Here is a 25,781-nt window from a genome sequence, read left to right as displayed (position 1 = left end):
TGTTTATATTGATCAAGTTTAGAGAAGTTCAATGTTTTCACTGATCTTATATAGATTTAAGCATTTTATCCAGTTGCTTATGAGTTATGCCAATAGGAGGGTTAGCTTGGGGTTAATTGTGCCCCTAAGCACCGTATGACATCTCGGGACCTAATTTTGGGGCGTTATACTTAAATCTCTTTAAGACAAATTTCTTGACCTTCTTGTCTTTTAACTAAATTTGACAAAAGTGCCTCATTTATGGATTTTGAATTATGGCCACCTAGTGGAACATACTTGTCCCACTTCTTCTTATAATCATCCATACACCGCTAATCATCATGTCTCTCTACTTCTTACTCTATTCTTTACTTTTCTTTCTCTTCAGATTCAGTCTCAACAATCCTAGAAGTAGATCCATTTGCCGTAACTTCTAATACCCTGAATTTCTACTGAGCTTAAAATTGTCCTAAAAATGTTAAAGACTTACTTAAAAGATGAACCCACTTTTATACATGTGGAATTTTAAAAAAATTGACTCTATGTTGTGTGGGAAATTTAATAAGTTCTCAATCGATATCAAATTTTCCAAAATCCAACACACGGGCGAAAAGTTTGAGCCATTTTTGTAAGACAGTGTGCCACTTGAGCCATCAACGCATCGCGGTGCATGCCAAAATGACAATCATCAAAATCTAGTGGGCCTCCACAATTATGACGCGTCACACCAAGGCTCAAATCCAGAGTTGTCAATTTACAGTGTCTCAGCCTGATACCACCACATCGTGGTAAGATTCTAGGTCCCATCCAGTATTGCAATGCAATTTCACTGCATCACGCCGTCAGCCCAATTTCCAGTGGCACGACGTGATAACACCGCACCACCCCAGGTGCTCATATTAGGTTTTTAGTAACAAAAAATAATTTTTTTTAGGGAAATTGGGTCTTTTTACATAACCCAGATCAACCTTTAACCATGAAATTATGCCCTCAAAAACCCAAACATATCACTTTTCCTTACTTTCTCTCAAGAACAAAATCATTCTACCTCAAGAGGCAAAAACCCTACCTCAAGTAATCAAGGCCAATTCTAGAGTTTTTTCCAAGAACTTCAAGAATTTTGATTTCCAAGTATGTCAAGTGTTGTTTCATGAGTCCCTTTCACCCATGAAGCTCAAGAATCTCTTTTCAAAATCCAAAGATTTTTTATTTATGAAAGTTCATGATTTAATTGAATTGAAATTCATGTTCATATTGTTGTTGGATTTTGATTCATGTTTCAAATTACATGTTACAATGATTGATACTAGTATGTGATGTTTTACATAATATTCATGAGAAAACCTTCAATTTGCAAGTTGAATTATGTAGCCATGATAATTTGATTTATTGATTATTACATAACTAAAGCATGTTCCCCATGTGTTTGATAAAATGCCTATGTGAAGGAAATAGTGCCTTCATAGCACATTATGAAATCCCCATTCATGTTCAAGTTAGCGCATGTAAAGTGTTTGGTGAAATGTCTTAGTAAATGAATTGTGGATATATATAGCCATTGTTGTGCTTTCAATCTTGTTCCATGATTTACTTTTATGCTATCGAGTCCTGGGGATATTAAATACCCGACAATTTAGTTATATGCCTAGAGTCAGTGTCATGTTTTAACGATACTCTCAGTCAATCCATGATTAGTAGAATTCAGTCAGTCATGTCACTCAGGAGAATTCAGTAGATTCAATATCAGTCCAGTCCAATTCAGTAATCTCAGTAATCTCCGGAATCTGAATGATCTCAGTCAGTCTTCATGCCTCAGTAGTATTCAGTTTAGACTTTAGTAAATTCAGTCAGCTAGAAGAACTTAGTAGCATTTTGCCAGTTAACAGAATTCAGTAGTGTTCCATCAGTCAACGAAAATCCAATGAACTCATTTTAATATAGTTAATCAATAAAATTAGTAATAGATCAGTCCAGCCTAGTATAAAATAGGAAATCAGTTTTGAGTCTATTCAGTTGAGAGTAGGATTAAGCACCGATTTAACCCAAGGATAAGGACACACACTATCAGCCAATAGAGGGTATAAACGTTAGTAGCAATCCCTGTGTTCCAGAACTATGTAGCAAACGTAGGTTGAGATGTACCCCTACGATTCTAGTGACTATACATCTCATTTGAGTTTTTCCTTATAGGAGGGGTTGACGAAAGAGCTCCCTATTAGAGAGGGTTTACTCATAGCTTGTCTTTCCCTGTAGTATAGTATTGACACCCTTCCAGTATAGGTTATAGGTTGGACCACACTAGTTTAGATTTGGGGCATTACAATTAAATGATTACCTCCTACAATTTTAGTTTCAGATTTAGTCTTCAGAATAGAACTCAGTTAAATTCTATAGAAATCAGGACTATCAGACACAGTCAGTCAGCTCAGTATGGAACTCTGTTAATTCCATTAGATTTCAGGACTATCAAATACAGTTATCCAGCTCTGCATAACACTTAGATCAGTTATTTATGATCAAGACTGTAAGAAACAATCTTTCAGTATTCAGTTACTAATACGCTAAGATATCAGTAAATCCATGTGCTCAGTAGACTCAGTAGTCAGAACTCAGTATTCAATCCTATCACAACCTTAGTTACAGTTACGTATTCATACATGTATTCTCATGTTTATGTTTATATTCAGTTAGTAGTGTTCATGCATTTAAACCCTTTGCATTCAGCCTACCTTACTTGCATACCAGTATATTCAACGTATTGACACATTTGTGCTATGGCATTTCATACCATAGGTTTAGAAGTATAAGCTCCCGTGCATCCTTAGTAGATCAGACGTTCAGTAGCCAGACTAGCTGTGAGTCCTCATCATTCGAGGATAGCATGATTATTTTATTAAATTTATTATTTTAGTAGTTCAGAGTTAGTTAGGGACATGTCCCATCAAATCCACAGATTTGATATAGTTTAGAGGCTTTGAGACTACAACATGTTTTAGATAATTTATTTTAGTTTTGGATATTGTTATATCCCATTACAGATATTGTGTTATATTCAATATTAGTTCAATTTTGAACCTTATGGCCTTACAACTAATATTTTATATAGTTACATTATATTATATAGTACTCAGTTGCAGATATCAGTCATGGGTTAGATTGTGGTCCTTCGGGGTCATGAGAACTGTGTAATATTTTGCGAACCTGATTCGGGGCGATACAAACATTGTATCAGAGCCTAGGGTTTAAGCGTGTCCTAGGAAGTCTGAAAAGCTGCATCGAGTAGTGTTTTGTACTGTGTAGTGCACCACACTTATGTGTAGGAGGCTATGAGATGTTTTAGGAATAGTTTCCTTTCTTTCAGTATTCAAGTCGTGCTAGTGAGCATAATCTCTAATTATTTCTTAGTATAATCTTCTTTTTCCTCTTACTTACAGAATTTTCCTTCCAAAGGGGCTAGCAAAAGGAGAATCGGTAATCAATCAACACCTCAGCCCATTCAGGAAGATCCCCTAGATGAACATGTTTCCCATGCAGAATTTAGGACTATATTTACTACTCTAGCAAATTCAGTCATAACTCAGAATGAACGGCCAACTGCTATTTTGACCAACCCAGCGGCCAATTTAGCTACAGCCAGGATTCGGGACTTTACCCGTATGCATCCTCTCTTATTCTCAGGTTCTAAGTCCAAAGAGGATCCATAGAAATTCCTCGACCAAGTTCAGAAAGTCACAGACATCATGGGAGTGACTTCTAGTTTTGAGTGCAGAGTTAGCCGCTTAACAGCTACAAGATGTAGCCCATACATGGACTTAGCAGTAGAAGGTAGACATAGGTACAAATACAGAGCCCATAGAATTGGAAGAGTTTGCAACGACCTTTTTAGATAGATTCTTTCCCCTAGAGAAAAATGAAGCCAAAGTGTTAGAGTTCATTAATCTCAAAAAAGGTAGCATGAGCGTAAAAGAATACTCCCCCAAGGTCACCCAGTTAGCTAGGTATGCTCCCCATGTAGTAGCAGACAGTTGATTCAGAATAAGCAAGTTTGTATCTGGCATTTTAGGTAGAGTGGTTAAAGAGTGTACGATTGTGATGTGGATTAAGTTAATGGACATATCAAGACTTATGGTCCATTGTTAGTAAATTGAAGAGAAAAAACTTAAGAAGAAGGAGAGAGAATAAGAAAGCAAGAATAGGTAGTTATAGTTTTTCTCAGCTAGGGTCATTGGGTGGTAATTTCTCTCAGCATAGCCAGAAGTTTTGTAGTTCTATCTCCTTTCTCTTCGAGTGCTTCAGTTCCTAAGTTCAATAACAGTAGCAAAGATAGGGCGCCAGGATCCAAATCTTAAAATAGTTCAAGCATTATTTGTAATCATCTGCTTTGTGAAGAATATGGTAAGTATCATAAGGGTGTGTGTTCAGCCGACAGTAATGTATGTTTCAGATGTTGTGAGCCAGGTCAAAAGATTTGAGATTGTCCTAAACCCGATCCACTAAGTCAACACGGTTGTCCTTTAACTCAGTTCGGTCACCCGAATCAGCAGGGTGCCATTTCCAGTGTCGCCAGTGGGAAATGCCCAAACAGACTCTATGTACTTTAATCCTGATAAAATCAGGAAAGTCCTCTTGAAGTAGCCACTAGTATGTTACAGATCCCTCATTTACGTTTTAACGCTTATTTATATTTAGGGAATTTTTTTCTTATTTTGTAACTGTTTACATACCAGTTCACTTTAAGCATATGTTAGATGTTAATAGGACCTTCTAAATTTCTACCCCAGTGGGTAAAACGATCGTATCACGATGAGTATACGGGAACTGTTTGGTTATGATATCTCAGAAAGACAGCCGTTCAAGTTCTAGTAGTAATACTAGTATGTGTAGGAAATGAGTAAGGAAAGATGATTCTGAGCCCATTCCTATCTCAAGGCAAAGTTTTGTACTTCAACTATCATGATACTTACACATGCTTCACATCACAATTCTATGCAACCAGCTTATATTCATGCGCTTTCCATAAAATATTGTTTTAAGTTCCTGGTATGAGGAGTTTCGGCTTACTCAATGTTACGAATTATGTTCCATGAGTATAAAAACATCAGATTCAGGTCATGTAGCTCATAACTCAAACACTCATGTCCTATCTTAAAGTATGTTTAGCCAAAATAACTCATGCTCCACTCCTAGTGATCAATAAAATTCATATTATGCCATGTATACTCTCAGTTTAGATACCTCGGTGAATCTGTGATGTTGATGTTCCATCCCTCAGCCCTCAGTTATAGCATCATTCAGTAATTAGTATTTAATAAATGACTCATATAGTCCTACAGAACCATGGTCTTTAGTTATCAGTTATTTAGCCATCCAGATTCAGTACTTTAGTACAAGTCTAACCCTCAGTTATCAAAAAATAACATTTAGTCCTAGTTACAATCTTAGTTACAGTTACAGTCTCAGGCTAGTTATTTAGACTAAGTACAGTTCAGTCTTAAATGCCCAACATTCATCTATCTGTTATTCAATAAATCAAACCAGTTAGCATATTTATGCATTCGTGCTCAACACCATGTAAATATTTTCAGTAGTCTTAGTTGTATTACATAAGGTTAAGTCACTTTATCTTAGATGATGTTTCATAGGCCTTGCCTCCTAATACAAGAATGCCAGCCATGTAGTGATCTCCCATTCAGATGTCCTACTCAGACTAGCCCAAGATCCACTTTCTCTCTATAGTCATTAGAACTCTATAAGAAGAGTGTCATAAAAATTCTACAGTCGACTATAAGTTTTTAGCGTGAGCTATTCCGCAGAGCAAGTATTTCAGTTTAGCAGTCAGGTGAATAAGTTCGGACGATGTGGTTCCCATCTTTCTATCCAGTCACACTATTTGGAGTCTGATGATTGTGATCATTCTAAGATGGACTAACCAGGTAGTTGCATCTTTATCCCAGTTCATGCATCATGTCTAAGTTTTAGATCTCTGATATTAAGTGATGATTTAGTTCGTAGGTGCCTTGTGCATCACCTCAATTTTCCTCATAGCTCAATAAAGTCAGCCTAACATTCTCCAAGGGGGTATAGCATCCCAAGGGGGAGATACACTATAATTCCCCAAAACTTTCCTGACATAAACATGTCGCTCTCTTCCCGTAAAGAATCTAGTCTGTGGTAAGGGGTGCTCATGAGTTGACATGTAGACTCCAATCTCAGCCGTAAGCCACGTATTCAAGATGCTCAGTTCAGATCATGATATTCAGCTCATGTATCACGTTCCAGACTCAGTTACATTCTTATGTTTCTGCTCATGCATAATCAGTAATTAATCTCTGGATCGTTAGCATTTTCAGTTTAAGGAAATAGACTTTCTTGAACTTATCAGTTTCATGCTCAGATTTCCATTAGAAACTTGGTATCAGGAATTTCCATTACAAACCTGGTATCAATTAACATTATGTATTCAGTCATGCAGTCACGTGTCAGTTCAGTCATGTATTCACATATCATATATGTAAGATCAGCTTATCGGTACTCTCAGTCGTACAGTCGTGCCTCAGCTCAGTCATAAAATCATGCATAAGATATGCATGCTCAGTATGAATCTCAGTAATGTTAGTTATGTACTTATGTCCCAGCTGCTGATGTTTAGTATGTACTGCAGCTTATCATTTCTCCCATTTCAGTAAGTCTCATTCAACGACAAATGTATCTAAGGGGGAGATATTGTAATACCCCGTATATCTACCTAGCTTAAATTCGTCCCAAAAATGTTAAAGACTAACTTTAAAAGATGATTTCACTTTTATACATATGGAATTTTCAAGAATTTGACTTTTTGTTCTGTGGGAATTGAATAAGCTTTCCATCGATATCAAATTCGGTATAATCCGACACCCGGACGAAGAGTTAGAACCATTTTAGTAAGACAGTGTACCTAGTACTGGTAAGAAATTGGCTTACTTGGTCATTCAATCCACTATGACCCAAATCAAATATTGGAAGAATCTAGTGCGAGAGTTTTTAGTAATGAAATCCATATTAGTGACCTCCCACTTAAAATTAGGAATGCCGATATCCAGAGGAGTACCTCCTAGCTTCTAGTTCTTAATCTTTACTTGTCGATAACTGAGATACTTAGCCACAAACTCTACTATGTCGCTCTTTATACATTTACACCAATAATCACCCGTATTTCGTGATACATTTATGTAGTGTAAGGGTGAATCAAATACTTAGACTTGTGGACTTCAGCTAATATCCTTTCTCTTAATCCATCAACATTAGGAACATATAGCTAACCTTTATAGCAAAGGAAACCATCTCCCCCTTGGGAGAAAAGCCCAACCTTTAATTTCTGAATTGCATCTATTATCTAACTAAGTATCAGACCATCATGTTGTTTCTCTTCTACTTTCGCCACTAAGAATGACTCTAAACCATTTTGAACCACTACATCCCCATTATCTTAATAAACAAAACATACACCCAATTAGGATAATATATGTGCTTCCTTTTCTATTTTCTTCTCCTTCTTTTTAACATGATCCACACTATCTATAGACTGTCTACTGAGCCCATCTTCCACTACATTCTCCTTACCCAGATGGTAGAGCATATTCATGTCATAATGTTTTTACAACTCCGAGCACCTCCCCTGACGAAGATTAAAATCTTTTTTCATTAATACATATTGAAGACTCTTGTGATTAGTAAATATATCAACATTTATTCCATGCAAATTATGTCACCAAATCATCAAGGATGACATAAAAACTAATAACTCTAAATTTTGAGTTGGCGAATTCTTCTCTTGGTCTAAAGTTTTCTAGTGGAATAGGCTATTTGTTTTTGATTCTATATCAAAACACAACCTAACCCATCTTTGAAGGCATCCTAATATACCACAAATCCAACTAACCCAATTGGAAAACCTAAATACTTATGCTGAAATGATTCTATACTTCAACTTTTTAAAGATCTACTCGCATTTATCTTACTATATAAACTTTACTTTCTTTTGTGTCAACTTAGTCAATGGTGTAGCTATTAAGGAAAAAAATTCCACAAGCTTCCTATAGTAATTATCTAAACCCAAAAAGCTCCAAATATTGGATGGTGTAATGGGCCAAGGCCAATGCTTTACTACATTTATTTTTTATGGGTCCACATGTATACCTTCCCTCGAGAACATATGTCCCAAAAAGGTAACAAACTCCAACCAAATATCACACTTTCAAGTTTTTCATAAAGTTGATGATCTTTAATGCTCTCCAACACTATGGCATGTATGCCCCTCTTCACTCCAAGAGTAGACAAGTATGCCATCTATAGAGACAGTGACAAACATGTCCAAGTACTACTTGAAGACCCTATTCATAAAATCTATAAAGGTTTTCCAGAGAATTTCCTCGACCAAAAGACATAACTACAAAATCAAAGTGATAATACTATGTCTGGAAAACAATTTTTAGAATGTCACATCCTCTGATCTTCAAATGATGAAATCTAGTCCTAAGATTAATCATTGAGAACCAATGGGTTCCTAGAAGTTGGTCGAATAAACCATAAATTTTTTAAATGAGATTGTTATCTTTATGGTGACCTTGTTTATCTATCTATAATCTATAAACATTCTACAAGTACTATCCTTCTGGCACACGAATAAAACTGGAGCACCCCATGGAGAAACACTAGACCTAATAAACTACTTCTCAAGAAGGTCCTTAATTTTATCCTTCAACTCTTTAAGCTTTGCTGCGTCCATCTGATTGAAAGAAATAGAGATAGCTTTGGTGTACGGAAGAAGAGTGATTTTGAACTCTATTTCTCTATCCAAAGGTATATCAGGTAGATCCTCAAGGAATAAATAAAGAAATTTATTAACTACACTAACTGACTGAATGGTTGGGATTTTAGACTTAGTATCCTAAAACTAAACTAAGGTAGATACACCATTTTTATTTAACTTTCTAGACTTATTATAGAAAATGAATCGACCCTTAGGATAAAGTGGAATACCCTCCCACTTGAGGACTGACTTATTAGAGAATTGAAACCCCACCACTCGAGTACAATAATCAACTGACGCATAGCATGAATAGAGAAAATTAATGTCTAGTATGATCTAAAAATCTATCATCTCTAGTTTTATTAAATCTTCTAAAGTAACCCTGTGGAGGACAGTAATAGAGCACGTTCTGTAAACTTATCTAACAACAATTGACTTTCCAAAAAAGCCACTTTTTTGATATTCTTGTAATAGACTATTTATGGAAAGGCATATACTATAGATATTTACCTTAGACATTTTATATCATAGATTTTGATGAATTATGATTTAATTAGATTGCAGTAGCTTAGATTAGCTTGTGTTGAATCTTTGATTAGAAACATGGGTTGCTTGGGCATCCGATTCCTTTGAGGTCTACATAGATTGAATCCTATCATATGGTATCACAGCCGAGCTTGATTTCATTACCATAAAGTCAATCTTTGGTCTCGTTCTGATGAAAAAACAAAAAAATATTAAAAAAATCATTTTTCCCATTTTTTTCCATTTGTCAAATTTTGAGTTTTTGATTTTTGAGTTTTCTTTTGTTTCTAGTGTTAGATTCTGGTTTCCTAACAATATTAGAGTCTAAATATCAAATTTGAGCTTAATAGGTGTTGATTTGAAGGTTCTACCATTGATGAGTTAAGTTTGATGAAATTTCAAAATGGGTCTTCAAATCTGAAATTTTGGGTTGAAACTGAAGGTTGAAATGCATTGGTTTTTGTTATCCATAACAAAAGGTGCTTAGATTTCGAATTTGGTGTGATTCTGACTTGAAATAAGTGAGTTGGGTTTTTGGGATCTTCATCCTTGTTCTTGGAGTTCTATGCGAAGAAGTAGCAAGAAACTACAAGATCCAATACCCTTGGTACAAATTTTGAGAAAAGTATTTTTTGATCCATAAAGGGTACATAAGAGTTGAAGTGGGCCCCAAGAAGTCACAAAATCATATAAATCAGCTTTGGGATGTGGAATACAAATTTAGGCGGATTTGATTGTAGTTAATGATTAGGTTGACGAGTCATCAACTAAGTGATGAGTTATCACTCTAGTTGTCAACTAGGTGATGAGTTATCACTCTAGTCATCAACTAGATGACTAGCTATCAACCTAAGTCATCAATTATACTTCTTAGTGGAGATGACTACCTATAAGTCTTTAACCTATTCATCAACTCACTGAAAAGCTATCAACCGAGTCGTCCACTCAATGACAAGCTATCAACCTACTCGTCAACTCAGTAATAAGATATAAACCTAAGTCACCTACTATACTACTTAGAGTTGACAAATACCAACAAGTCATCAATCTAGTCATCAACTAGGTGACTAGTCGTCAACCTAGCATCAACTAGGTTAAAGTTATTAACCTAGTCATACCCCTTTTTTGCCTAAGGTTTATGACAAGGTTGACAAGTTATCAACCAAGTGACGACTACCTTCCTATTCATCAACTTGCGTCAAATTTTAGTAAGCTCATTTTTGGATTCTTAGTTTCTTTTCTTTGATTCTGAAACTTCTTTCCTTGATTCTAAACACTAGTGAACTACTAGTAATCATCCTACTTAGTTGTGAATTAGTTTTTATGTCCTTTTTTCTTGAATCTTCTTATTTATTTCTAGCTTTTAAATTTTTTTAATTCGTTGTTAATTCCTTATTCAAATTAGTACAAAAAATTTATTTGAGTCTTTCAAATTGAAATCCATTCCAACCTAAAAACACAATTGGTACCAAGCATTCTTATGTGAATACAATGAATCTATCAACCCTTGTCACGCTAATTGAGTGGCAAACAAAGGTTTAAACCTTGAGATTTTGTGAGGTTTATTTCATAACTTTAGCTTATTTGTTATTTTTATTTTCATTTCTTAGTAGGTGCAATGGATTAGGAAGGAGAAACATCACCCACCATGGATAATAATATTACAAATTCTATGCTATCTTCCATCTTGGATAAGCTTAATTCTATGGATAGCCAGTTAAGATCTCTTTAAGAGAGTATGACTAATATGGATGGTAGGATGGGTAACATGAAATATTCTCTCTCAAGGAGGTTGGATGACATTATAAATCATATAATCTTACCTAACTCCACCCATCCCAATCCACCAAACTTTCATGCTATCTTAAGTGAAGATATCAAAATGAACTTCAATATAACCAAGCTAACTCTTGAACTCTAGTAAATATGAAAGATAATTGTGAAGCTAGAAAAAAACTAAGTGTGAGTGAGATCTTGTCTTTAGATTAGACTAATGTCTCTTTACTTCATGATGATGATGTAGAACTTGAGAGTATCGATACACTAGCTGATCCTAATGATGACCAAATTGACTCTTCTAGTAATGTTAATTTGTGTACACCTAGTGTTGAAGCCCTTATAATAAGTAATAGTACATTATTTTGAGGGAGTGATGTGTTGAAAATATTGGTCAATCAAATAAAAATCAGCCTCTATTTTCCTATAATGATGATTATGCTAGTGTATAGGGTATAAATTTTTGTAATGTTGGTACTATTGAGGAAGAGGAGTGTTACTTAAACCCATTTTAATAGCCACTCTACCAATTTAACCATAGTGACCATGTGGAAAGTGGCGATTCTTATTCACCCCACATGGTGCTTGGTCATAATGACAAGCAAACCATGGTTGGGATTGTTGAAACTCATCCCTATGAAAAAAGAATATTTATTAAATATTTATAATCTACTTGAGGGATTAAAGTTGTGTAAGGGGAGGATCTCAAAAAAAGATGAGTATTATGGAGGGTTTATGTGCATATTAAAACATGGAACCCGTGTGAGCCTTCATGAGCAGTTTTTTAATTTTCATGGTTCCTTTAGCCTGGTCCTTTTTCCAAATCTCTTGAATGGCCAAGTAGCTTCTATATTATGGGTTCTCACACTGTTGTTTGATTATTTTGATGCTTGGTTATATCTTAATTGTAAGCATCCTTGGTATGATGATATTTTTCTGATATTGAGGTTGTTTGGCAATAATGTTAATGGAACTTATTTAGGGGAATTCCTTGATGCTTATGATAGCCAACTCCTTTGTACTTTAAATGTTGACTTCTCTTTTATTGTCATAAAGGATGTTTGGTTATATGTGAAATAGGTATCTCCTTGGCATAATTCTATGATTTATTGTGATAACTCTAACCCTCATCCCATGAGGATATCATATTTTTTTGTTTTTTCTTTTGTTTTGCAAGGTTTGGATTTGAGGAAGAATTATTTTCAAGAAAGGAGGATGATACAAGTCAAATGGGTATCAACAATTTTGATCACACAACTCGAGGGAAACTTAAAGAGATCCAAGACATGGTCTCCCTTAGGATTCAAGAATGTTCTTGGAGCTCCTAGTTAAACAATGTCACGTTTTGAAGATAGCTTGGAGTTGAGGAAAGACATGACACAAGGAATTAGAGAGCCCTCGTGGATTTTTTCCAAAATAGCCATTTTTAGTCTATTTTGTTAATAGGCTATTTATTCAAAGGCAAATACTACAAATAGATACCTTAGACATTTCATTTGATAGATTTTGATAATTATGATTGAATGCTCCTTTGAGAGTGTGATGCAAGCTAGAATTTGCTAGTATTGATACTTTGTTTGGAAACATGGGTTGTTTGAGAATAAGATTTCTTTGTTGTCTACGTAGGAGTTAGGTTTTCATGGTAATATTAAGGAGGTAGTTGGATTTGATACATCTTTCGGTTGTCCTTTTTCTTATCATTTGTGTCTACCTATCTATCCCTTTATCCATTTACTTGTTTGTATCATTTTCTATTGTTTTTCCTCATTTTTGTGTGTTTTCCTTGTTTTTAGTTTGGTTCGTATCACTTTTAAAATTCATTTTAAGTTACATTAAGCTTTTATTCTATGTAAGGTAAGAATTAGGGAATTTGAGAGAGTAGAGAGTACATTATCATTGTTAAAGTGATAAAAATTACCCTCTTTAGGTATTTTATGGTCATGGGTTTTAATAGTGGAAAGAGTGACATTAAAAGAATGCGCTTACTTAAAGGTGCAGAAAAAAGACGCCCAGTCATAACAGGTTATGTCATGAGTTGTAGAGTGTGACTCTTAACTAAATTAGTAAGGATTCCTTGAGTTACTACGCAGACTAAGAGTCCAGGCAATGACTCATACTTAGTAATCACGAGTAAGATAGGAATGTAATCACATAACCTTTTATAAATTCACTAAACAAACAGTGTAGGAAAAAACATACATTAAGCACGATTATCCAACCGGAAAAATAGGAAGGGATATTTGCAGTTCATGTCCTCTTCAGCTTCCTAAGTAGATTCTTAAACATAATGGTTACTCCAAAGGACCTTTACCAAAGCCACATCATTAGTCCTAAAACGATGGACCTGCCTATCTAAAATCTCAATAGGATCTTCCTCATAAGAAAAGGAATCTGAAATACAAACAGACTTAATAAGTATAATCAAATAAGTATCACCTACACACTTCTTAAACATCGACGCATAGAAAATCGGGTGAATGGAACCCAAACTCAGAAACAAATCCATTTCTTATCCAATATTGCCCACTTTCCTTAAAATTAAGTATGGACCGATAAAACGGGGACTAAGATTCCCCTTCATCCCATATATCATTTCTCCTTCATGGGAGATACCTTCAAGAGCACCCAATAACCAACCATGAACTCCAACTCTCTTGGCCTTACTTCTACATAGAATTTTTGGCGACTATGAGTAGTCTAAAGCCTATCCCTGATGACTTTCACCTTCTCCATAGCTTAGCGAACCTAGTACAGACAAAAAAATATAGTCTCACCAACCTAAAACCATGCAATAAGAGTTCTCCACCTCCTATCAGATAGACCTCAAAAAGATCCATCCCAATACTATAGTGATTTCTATTATTATACACAAATTTAATGAGAGGCAAATGATCCACGAAACAGCCTCAAAAATCAATAACATAGGCCCTCAACATACCTCCCAAAGTATAATTGTACTCTTTGCTTATCCATCCGTCAAAGTGTGGAATGGGTGCTAAGGTTCACCTTAGTCCCCAAACCTTTCTCAAACAAATGCCAAAAGTAAGAAGAGAACTACGTACCTCAATTCTAAAAAATTGGAGCACCAAGCAACTAGATAATCTCCTGAATAAACAACTTAGTATAATCCTCCCTAAAGTAGGTAGTCCTCATAGGAAAAAAGTGAGCAGACTTAGTCATCTTATTTATGATAAACCAAATTGAATCATGCTAATTTTGAGATCATGGAAGATTAGTAAGAAAATCCATGTTTGTAACCTCTCATTTCTAGAAGGGCAACTCAATCTGTTGAGACATGCCACCCAGCCTAAAATTCTTAACCTTTTACATGCTGACAAACCATACACTTTGCCATATATCAACATTTCTCTTCATGTTGTTGCACTAACAGATCTCTTTTAAGTCATGATACATCTTCGTTGAACCAGGATAACTTTGAATCTCTACTCATGAGCCTCAACAAAAATCCTTTCTCGCAGTTCATCAACATCTGGAACACACAACTTACCTTGTTACCTCAAAATACCATCACCCCCAATCTCAAAGCTCTAACCTTTTGTTAACCCATATCCGCCTTAATCTGCATCCAGATAGGATGCTAAATTTGTTTCTTCTTCACCTCAGCACAAAGGGATTCTTTAGCCACATCTTGAACAATTACCCCGCCATCCTCACAGTTCAAATTCCATACTCTGAAATTAGCGAATCGGTGAATATCCTTCACTAATCCATGCTTATCCTCTTCCACATGAGATAGGCTCCCTATAGATAACATGCTAAGAGCATCAACAACCATATTAGCTTACTCGGATGGTAGTGAAGACTCATATCATAGTTCTTGAGCAACTCAAGCCATCTTTTTTTCTTAATTTTCAACTCTTTCTAGGTGAACACATTCTACAAGCTCTTATGATCTGAATAAATATCAACATGTACTCCATACAAGTAGTGATGTTGAATCTTCAATGCAAACACCATATCCACCAACTCTACTTCATGAGTTTGATAATTCTTTTAATGAACCTTAAGCTATCGTGAAGCATATGCTACCACCCCACCATGCTATATCTAGAAACAACATCATTCCACTCGAGACACATAATAGTACACAACAAAACCGTCAACAATTTTGGGTAGGGTCAAAAATGGTACAAAAGTCAACTTATCTTTCAACTTCTCAAAAATACCCGAACAAGCATTAGACCACAAAAATATCACCTTTTCTAAGTCCACTTAGTCAGTGGATCACAAATAGAAAAGAAGCTCTCCAAAAACCTCCATTAATACCTAGCTAAACCCAGGAAGCTCGAAATGATGATTGGAGTTGTGGGTCTAAGCCACTTTTTAACCGCCTCAACCTTTTGTGTAACTACCATGATCCCCTCACTGGAAACATGATGAACCAAAAAGGTTACAGTAATCAACCAAACCTAACACTTTTAAAACATGGCATACAATCCGTAATCCTTAATAGTGTTTAACACTATTCAGAGGTAATTGGCATGATCCTCCTCACTCTTAGAATGTACAAAGATATCATTAATAAATACTATCACAAAAAAATCCAAGAACTTCCTGAATAGCCAATTCATAAGATCTATAAATGACAATAGAGCATTAGTAATACAAATTACATAAAAAAAACCTCATAATGACTATACCGAGTATGGAATGCAGTCTTAGGGAAATCCACATCCTTAATCTTCAACTTATGACAACCTAACCAAAGATAAATTATAAAGAAATATCTAGCACCCTGAAACTGGTCTAAAAGGTCATCAATCCTTAGGAATGGGTACTTATTATTCACTATAACTTTATTGAACTACCAATAGTCTATACATATCATAAGGAAACCATATTTATTACAAACGAAAAGAATTAGAGCACCTTATGGAGACATACTAGGATGAATAAAACACTTACCAACAAGATCCTTTATTTTCTCATTCAGCTTCTTTAACTCAGTCGTAGCCATTCTACACTGAGGGATAAAGATAGGATGGGTATCTGGTAAAAGATCCATCCCAAAGTCTATCTCCCTATTTGGAGAAAAACTAGGAAGATCCTCAGGAAATACATCACGAAACTCATTAACCACAGAGATGGATTGCAAGGTTGCACCCTCAGAACTAGAATCTCTAACCCAAACTAGATGATAACGACACCCCTTGGAAATTAATTTACGGGCTCTAAAATACAAAATTAATCTCCATTTTAAACTATAGGCACCAAAAAACTCCTATAGACTCTTCTATCTATAGTAAAATCATCCACTAGAGTAGACACAAAAAAGGGATCAAAAATACACTTAGGCTAAAACTAAAATGAATAGCCATATAGGGGTCACCAAAAAAAGAGTAGATCCTAGATCAAGCAAATAGTATACATCAAGAGAGAAGAGATTTAACATACAAATAAAATCATTAGGAGATACCTCAAACCCCTAGCAGGTAGCAAGAGCATAGTGATAATTCCCACCAGTGCTGAAACCAGAGATGGCACCCTTTGGTACAGAAGCTAAAGAAATAGTAAGAAGGAGCTTATTAGCCCTCGAGGACACTCTATATGTGGGATAATTCATTTGCATATGCCTATGCTGACAGCAACTGAAATGCCAATTTCTTCCCTCATCCCAAAAAAATCCAATAAAATGTACCATAATATTGTCAAGAAGGATAGGACAGGGCTGACTGAACTCTACTAGCCTGAGACTCAACTCCTTGTGCCTTAAACCCACTATTAATTTAAAAGTTATGATCACCATATGTCTTATTATATGGGGCACTATCCGTCGAATTGCAATTAAAAATCCCCTAATTCTTTTTCTTGGACCACTATCTACCATTTCTACCACTATTATGCTGTCCTCTACCCTGCTCAGAATACCTAAACTTTTTATGTTTCCTCTCCCCTATTTATGCTTGCTTTTTTAACTCGTCCTCAACCTATTTTATGTATACTACAAGGCTAGAGATATCTATATAATTTTTAGAATTGTGGATTTACACTCAAAAATCCAATCTCGCAACAAGATGAAACAAACATCCTCATCCTAGCCTTCATGCTAGATACCAACTCCTATGCACAGCAAGATAACTGATGAAATTTCAAAGCATACTCTTTCAAACTCATCCTTCCCTACCTCAGATTTACAAGATCCTTTGCCTTAGCTTCTATCAACTCCTAAGAAATGAAACAATCAAGGAAAGCACTATAAAATTCATCCTACAGTGTTGAATTCTCATCATCACCTCTTGACTGCTCCCATTCCTCATACTACTAATAAGTTATATACTTCAACCAATATACAACAAACTCTATAGCCTTAAAATCAATAGCATGCATAACTCAAAATATCTTATCTATCTCATCCGTAAAACCCTAAGGATCCTTCTAAACCATAGAACCAGTAAAGGTCAGAGGATTCAATCTCATAAATTGGCTAACTCTAGTCACATCAGAAGAACGAGCAAAAAAACCCACATAATTAGGCTAACAAAATAGAGAAGTAAATAACTGGGTCAACATATGAATAGAACCACAAAACTATGCATTAGAAATGTCTCCTTGTGGTGATTAAGCATAAGTGTTTCCAACTGGAAAACTACCAACTAGTACTGGTGGAACCCTGGATAGAGAAGCAAAATTAGGAGCTAGGAACCATGACCAAGTTTACAGTCCATAGGTGGTCTGAATCCCCTCTACATTCCCCTCGGGAGATGCATAAGTGCTAGAAGAGTTTCCAGAAGCATCATATCTTTGGGAAGGCATGATATGAAATGTGAGCAACTTAGAAATAAGAGGAAATTTCAACACACCAGAATATATAGCCCAAAATATAATACAAGAAAGTGAAATATTCCTAAATTCTCCATAGCCTTTCTAATATAAGTATGGCATGCCACACACCCATAAAAGAGCCTTTACTCAACACGACTTTATAGAAACCCATGGGGACTGAAACTTTGCTCTGATACCAATCTTGTTATGACCTAAACCATTCCTAGTCGTGACTGGTATCTTATCTTTTCCATGGATTGATGACCATCGCTATTAGCCTAGCTAATAGGATCACAATATAACTAGCAGCGGATGAGTTCAGAATATATAATAAGATTGATAAATCAAATGTAATGATGTATCAAACAGTCCATAACAGAATCAACCCATAATTTTTTATCCATAAAAGCCTCTAAGAAAGCAAAACATCCATCTAAGTTAGGCAGGACACCAACCGTGATAGTGGAAATGACAATGACAATGGCAATTCTAATATAAACTCTTCAATTTAAACATATAGAATAGAACTTATGGAATGACCAAGCTTTTCAAATGATGAAAGCTCAACATTTTACTGTGGACCAACTTAATCATCAAATGCAAAGAAGTTCTAACTACTTAGGATAACTTAGAAAAGATGTTCTTGATTTGATTCTTTCCATTTGAGAAAACTATATAGTTGAGGAGTGAGATCTTACGTTTTAAGATAAAGCTAGATGCAAATCTCTATGATGTATGCGAGGGATTCAAGTTTGATCTCAGATATTTCCTACATCACCAACTAACAAATAAGGTATCAATTCATATTTTTTTGAACGTATTAACCATAGCACAAAGATTTTGCTAGATTCAGCAATAAGTTGTAAGGATTTGGAGAATAGTATAAGAAGTTGTATACTCTTCTCAACTATATTGCATATTGTAATCTAGAGTGGAAGGGTGATGTATCAAGAAGTATGGTTAAAAAGATTTCAAGTAAGGTCGAGGTGGATAATATCACAACATTAGCTACACCAATTGGCCTCTTTTAAAAACTAAATGATAACTTAGTTCAACAAGTTGTTTATGGCTCAATCTTATGCAAGGTTAATATAGTTCAGTAGGTTTAGACTTGGTCTGAAATTTGTGGTATTAATTGTCTCTATGTAGACTATTAGAACCCTTTGTTGTTGCACTGCACAGTTAGGTACCAAGTGCCTCAAGGTTAATCATATGCAATGAAAAAAGAGTGCAGGAAATAAACAACACACAAGATTTAACATGGATACCTCCTTTCTCAAAAGAGTAAAAACCATGTACTTCCCTCACAAGCACCAAAGAAATCCACTATAATCCACCTCTCGATAACAGGCTCAATTTTATCCTAACTCGAGCATTCTTTCACTTGTAATAACTCTACTATAAGAACATCTTGGAAACTTTGCCAAGGACCCTCAACACTGATTAACTCTAATTAGTATCAAGCATAGGCAACTCTACCTAAGCACTCTTGAGAATAAGGAAAATAATACATTACTCTTATTGCATGAGTAATTCTATTGTAAATTAGCAATCAACAACACTCGCTCACTCTTTAATCATACTACAAATATAAGAACATCAGCAATGCTTGAGAAATCTTGAAATGAAGATTTTGATGCTTCTCTTCAATTTTTAGATTTATGCAAAAACAATTTCATAAAGAAGTATTTTTTTTCATTTATTGATAAGTAATTATTAGGGCTGAAATATCATTGGACCAGGTGTCCTATTTAGTATGAGCAGCACTTATAAGATTGTTACACAACATAACAAAATTGTGCAGACATGTGTGCCAGCTGTACTATAATATGAACATCTAGGGACATAGTCCCTTGAAGTTAGTTGCTCATCATCAACACTACATATAGAAATTTTCCCTTTTTAAAGATAACAAACCAACTATATATATTTGACCACTAATACACATCCATCATATTTAATCAGTGTTATTACCACTCTGAAGATAAATGTTCCCCTATCATCATGCCCCTACTATCATGCAACACAAGGACCTAGTCCCTTTTTATTTATAGAAAAAACTCTTTATTTACTTCCACTTGTCAACGTGCCTTATCATTCACTTAGCACATCACTTCCTTACTCTCTACAAAAATGTTTTTCCTCTTTTATCAACATTTAACACATCATATACTTCACTCTATCATCATGCAATTCACATTCACTAGGCACCTGGTTTCCTACAATTTTTATGCAGTATTTCCATATTGGCATCATTGAAAAGTAAAAATAGTAAACCAAGAGTAAATTAATCAAAAATTAGTTAACTCATCGCCACTAGGGCAAAAATACATGAGAAAAACATTGCAAGTTAAAGTTAACAAATGTAACACACAAAATAAAGATTTATTGATAAGTAGTGCATAAGTATCTTTACAGTGCATAAATTAAATTTTCTTAGGTATAAAGCCACAGGAATCAGGAAGGGTTAACAAGTGAATGACTGGGAAGAAGATTTTAAAGGAGTAGGGTTAGGTTGTTGTTAAGATGTCTTATCTCTGCATTAAACCTATGGACCTCAATAGTTAAGATTGACACCCTTTTTCTCAATTCAACATCATCAGTTCTAACTGTTTTAGCATCACATGGGCTTCCTTTAGAGAGATGTTGAATTGTCCCCTGAAGCTTGCTAATTTCTTTATCCTTGGTAGCTGAATTGACCTTCAGTTCCTATATTTCCTTATTGAGCTCCCTTTGATAAATGCTTACTATTTTTTCACACTCAGTTTTTTTAGTAATTTTTTGCCAAGAATTAGAACCATAGATCGTTGGGTTCCCGAATCAGAAACAATCCCATAATGATCAAGTACTTTGTTTAACCAATATCCATAAGGCATCCCATACTTTTCATTTTTCCCAAGAACCACTTTGTGAATGTGTTCTATTGACAATGTAGATAGATTAAAGAACTTAAAGAAATTAAGGCATTCCCTCATATATAAATAAGTTCCTAAGGAAATGTTTCTCTTTTGTGACCTAGGAAGAATTACCTTGTTCTCAAAGTCAAAAATCAATTGAAACTCACTCTTGAATGAGTCCATATTCACTGCAACCACAAATTTCCCTTTGAATTCTTTTGAAGGTAGATACTTTGAGACGGTTCTCACCCCATATATAGGAACTTCAAAAATTCTTCCCATTGTTTTATTATTCAGTTTATTTTTCTTTTCTTAGCCCTATGCTTTCGGACTCATCCCATATTATGCAAATTCCAAAGTGAAATAGTATTCTGTAACTATCTCATTAGAAAGAGTAGGAATGGTTCCTTTCACGAGATACATCCAACCTTGATGTTTAACTATCTCAACTACTTCCACCATACCAGGTTCTGTTAGTACTTTCGAATGAAAAATCTTTCTAGTTAACACCTTCAGCTTCTTCAAGAGTCTATCCCTAACTTTATTGGATACAACCTTAACTTTTTCCTCATTCTTTATTCTATTATTATTTATGACAAATTCTCTTTCGACTACTTTTCTGCTCTTTAGACTAGGTCCCTCGAGAGTCAGCTGCTTCTTAGTAAAGCTCCCAGAATATTTTCCAAAAATTCTTGGTAGTTTAGTGACATTATTTTTCTTATGATTATATATGCTCTTTCTTGGCTATTTGATAATAAGATGATATTTTCAGTAACGCAGATTCCATCTACTATAACACTATCAGAACAATTTTGAAGATTCAGGGATGATTCTTCATTAAAAAGTTGAGGGATGAAGGAGTTAACTTTAGAAGAGTAGGAGAAGAAAGATGTTTTTCACGAAGGAATTTAAAGGGACTTTTAACAATGCTATGCTCAGAATCCTTTGAAGGACATAAATATCAGAGAGATTCAGCCATCATGAAGCTCTTTATCTTGGATAGGGTACTTGAGATTTGGATTTTCCTTTCTTATAAAAGAACGAGTGGGTACAAGTAGATTTAAGGGTACAATAAGCATAAGCAAGGGTTTTATAGGGGAACAAGATATGATAAATATTAGTTTATAGTAACTCACCTTACCTTTTAGAATATGACAACTTTTTTGTGACACAGGGATAAGGAGGAGGTAACTTTTATTGATAGAATTGACTAAATTAGCACATACATGATACTAACCAAAAATATGGGACAAGGTCCTTTTGTACCTTAAGTGAATCTTTAACTTTGTTCATGTCACATCCATACATCTCTAAATTTTCTCCCATGGGTGTATACCTAAAAGGGTGTGGTACAGAGTTAGACCAATATGCATCTAATTTACCATGGATACCTGCCTCCTGAACATAGCTAAATTTTTTAAGGGAAGATGATTCGTCTATTAAATAAGGTTGATTTGATCAATCCTAGAAGCTTGTTAGTTTTATTACACCATTTCATACCATGAATATTCTTGAAATAGGTCTCAAGACCATGTCTCAGACTTGACTTTATTTGCAAGTCTGCAACTTCTTTAGCTGAGACGAGTTTCTTAGGGATGAGGTCCCTGAGAATTTATCATGACCCTTGCTAATTGATCTTAGTCTTGAGATAAGATCAGGGACTGATATTTTGCATCATTAGCCGCCCCCTGCATTTTCCAACCATTACTTATTATTTTTAGCATCACCAACCCTTTTTATTCAAATCACATAGTTTTCTTCTTATCTTGGAGATTTATAGCTATATTCTACAATAGTTCAAGTGCTTAGAAATCAAGTCAAATAGTTTTGTTCCACATGAGATACTTCTATCTTTATGTGTCTTGAGAGAGATAGTATGGTTAGAACTTTTAACATTGAGTTTTTTGATCACTCAGTTTTAATTATCAGTCCTAACTGCAACTATCTTTCTCATACCTGAGACCATGATCACTTGTTAGATTTAGAAACCCACTTGAATCTGGGTTCCCAGTAGTATAATAATTTAGTGATCAAATCCTTCTTCATTTATCTAGGTATAGATTTTTTCTTCATACTATAAAAAGATATAAAATTATTTGGATAGGAATTCTCTTTCTTTATATATCTACCATTAAACATTCTTGCTCTATTCCAACATTGATCGTATTCTTTCTAATGCTTATCTCTTCTATATTGAGTGCACAAGGGTTTAAATACTTTGTTTTTGACATCTTGGAAAACCTTGCCTTGTTCCCCAGAAGATTGAGTTTTGTAGGGATACACAAGAACCAAACCATTATTGGAACTTTGACCTGTGAGGTTAGAGAGGATTTGAGAGAATGAACTCCACTTAAGATATTTTTTGAGTCCTTCCTTCAGAAAAACCAAGTCCCTCTCTAATTCCTTATTCTTTTGGGGTGCAGTCATGAGAGACCTTAAAGAATCCTCCAATTTTTCTTCAAGCTCAACCTAAAATGTTAAGGCTTCTTGCTTCCCTTTACTCTCAGAAGCATCTATTTTCTTTAGTTGACTTGCCAAACTCAGATTTTCATATTACATCTTAGCAACTTGTTGCTTAATTTATGATATTTGGAGAGTCAACTCTATCAACTCAATCTCCCGATCTTCTATGTTTTTCTCTAGAGAATTATTCTTTTCTTTATCAAAAGCGTCATCTCTTTTCTCCAGTTGACTAACTAAATTCAAATTGTAAAATTTTAAATTTGTAACCTGCTCTTCAGTTTTAGAGATTTCGAGAGTTTGAGCAGTTAATTCAAGCTCTTGACTTTACACATTTTCTTCAAAAGAAAATTTTTTCTTAGTCATTTCACACAAATAGTCAATCAACTCACTTGAAACCTTTTTTATCATTCTACCAGAATAGTGGTCCAAGTTTTCTTTAAGGATAAAAGTGTTACCTTATTTTTTTCTTCATCTAAAGTGTTTTCCATAAAACAAACAAGTAATCAAAGGTCACATTCTTATCCTCCAAAACAAGCATTAAAATATTTGTAGACTTCTCAGCTTCATCAGATTCACTGAAGGAATCTGCCGAACCAGCTAAAGCTCGTTTAACTGCAAAATCAGTTACATCCTATCTTCTTGATTTTACAAGGACTTGTTACTTGTTTCTTCCTTTGTCACCTCAAGTGTTTTGATAATCCTGATTGTCCATTTTGTGCATTGAACAATCCTTACTAAAATGTTTAAGACTTCCACATCTGTGACAAGCTTCAAAAGTGCCTCCCTTTTTGTTTCTACTCCCACTTCTTTATAACTGGCCACTTTGTCTCATAGCTCTAACTATTTTTTTTTCAAATAGGAAAAATAAGTGTCTTATTCATTAGATTCTAATTTAAATGGTATTAATGCCAAAGATTTTTCCCTTTAAACCACTATCTTCTCATGCCCTTACTGCTTTTTATGTTCATGAGTCTTTAGATTCTTAAAAAGTTCACCAGGGTGAGAGTTTTCAAGTTCCTAGCTTTAGTGATACAATCCACTTTGCTTTCCAAGGATTTAGGAAGAACTCCAAGAATTTTTCTCACCTATTTGTACAAAGGAATAACTTCTTCTAAGAAGTGCAACTCATTAGTGATAGAAGTAAAACTGGTATACATCTCTTGAATAGTTTCTCCTTTTATCATTGTGAAAGTTCCATAATGAGTAGTCAGTATATCAACTTTTGAGTCCTTCACATCTTTGGTTCCTTCTTGAGTTTTCTTCAATCAGTCCAAGATTTCCTTATTTGTTTCACAAGCTGAAATCCTGTTGTATTCATTTGGTCCTATGCAACAAATAAACAATTAGCTTTATAGTGTTTCCTAATTCTTTTTCTGTCTTTATCATTTAAATCCCATATGTTTTGGATAACCATTAAAGTAACATCTCCTTCTTTGACTTGTTTTATAGGTACATGAGAACCATCAAGAATAATGTCCATTAGCTTACTATCCTCCACTATAATAAAGTCAAACATCCTTATTTTCCACCACCCATAGTAATGTCCATTGAATCTAGGTTGTTTAGTGGTTGAGTGCCCCTCTTAAGGGTTGGTGAATTAGACATACTGACCAATACTTTATAGATATGAATGTTTTAGAGTGACCTTGCTCTGATACCAATTAATAGAACCCTTAGGGGTTGCACCGCACAGTGAGGGACCGGTCCATCAAATTCAACCATTGGCATTCGAACAATAGAGTGGAGGAAAGAAACAACACATATGATTTAATGTGGAAAAATTCTTGCTCAAGTGAGGAAACTACGGTTTGCCAACATAAGCACCAAATAAATCCATTATAATCAACCTCTTTATTACAAACTTGATTTCAACTTAACTCTAGGCTTCTTTCGCTTTTAATAACTCTACTACAAGCTCATCTTGACAACTCTGCCAAAGACCCTAAACACTGATTAACTCTAATTAGTGTCAAGTTTAGGAAACTCTACCTAAGCACTCTCAAGCATAAACTATTATAGCATGAGTAATTATGTTACAAATCAGCACTCAATAATACTCATTCACTCTTTAAGCATACTGCAATGATAAGAACATGAGAAATATTTGCGCAATTTATGAAATGGAGTTTTTACTACCCCTCTTCACTCATTAGATTTGTGCGAAAAGTGTTTGATTAAGAAGAATCTTTTTCCTTTTATAGTTGAGTGATGATTATGGGTGAAATACCCTTGGACCAGGTGTCTTATTCAGTACGAGCAACAACTTCAAGTTTGTTCCACAAGAGGACAAAATTGTTCAAGCACGCATGCCAACTATACTATACAATGCATATCCTAGGACCTGGTAACTTGAAGTTAGCTACTCATCATCAAAACTATAGATATCACACCCTTATGTGGAATAAATCATGAATTGGCATATTTCATCGGCAATGCACAAAAAAGAAATCAAAACTATGGTAATGCCTACAATCATAAATGGAAGAATTATCCCAACTATCTTGGGATAGTATTCAAGTTCAACCTCAACAGTTTTAGTAGCATCAAGGTATTCAAGCCAGCAATATAGA

The 25,781-nt window shown here is 34.9% G+C and overlaps 1 non-coding gene across 1 annotated transcript; it reads right to left on the bottom strand.

Moving 5' to 3' along the window:
• Window positions 1-18,528: 18,528 nt before the first annotated feature.
• On the bottom strand, window positions 18,529-18,634 carry LOC124886250. Its single transcript, XR_007043336.1, has one exon. It is a non-coding gene; the product is annotated as a small nucleolar RNA R71 (small nucleolar RNA).
• Window positions 18,635-25,781: the final 7,147 nt, after the last annotated feature.

This window comes from Capsicum annuum, chromosome 7 (assembly GCF_002878395.1).
Source record: "Capsicum annuum cultivar UCD-10X-F1 chromosome 7, UCD10Xv1.1, whole genome shotgun sequence".
In the NCBI taxonomy this organism is placed as follows: domain Eukaryota; kingdom Viridiplantae; phylum Streptophyta; class Magnoliopsida; order Solanales; family Solanaceae; genus Capsicum; species Capsicum annuum.
This window is presented reverse-complemented; position numbering and strand designations above follow the sequence as displayed.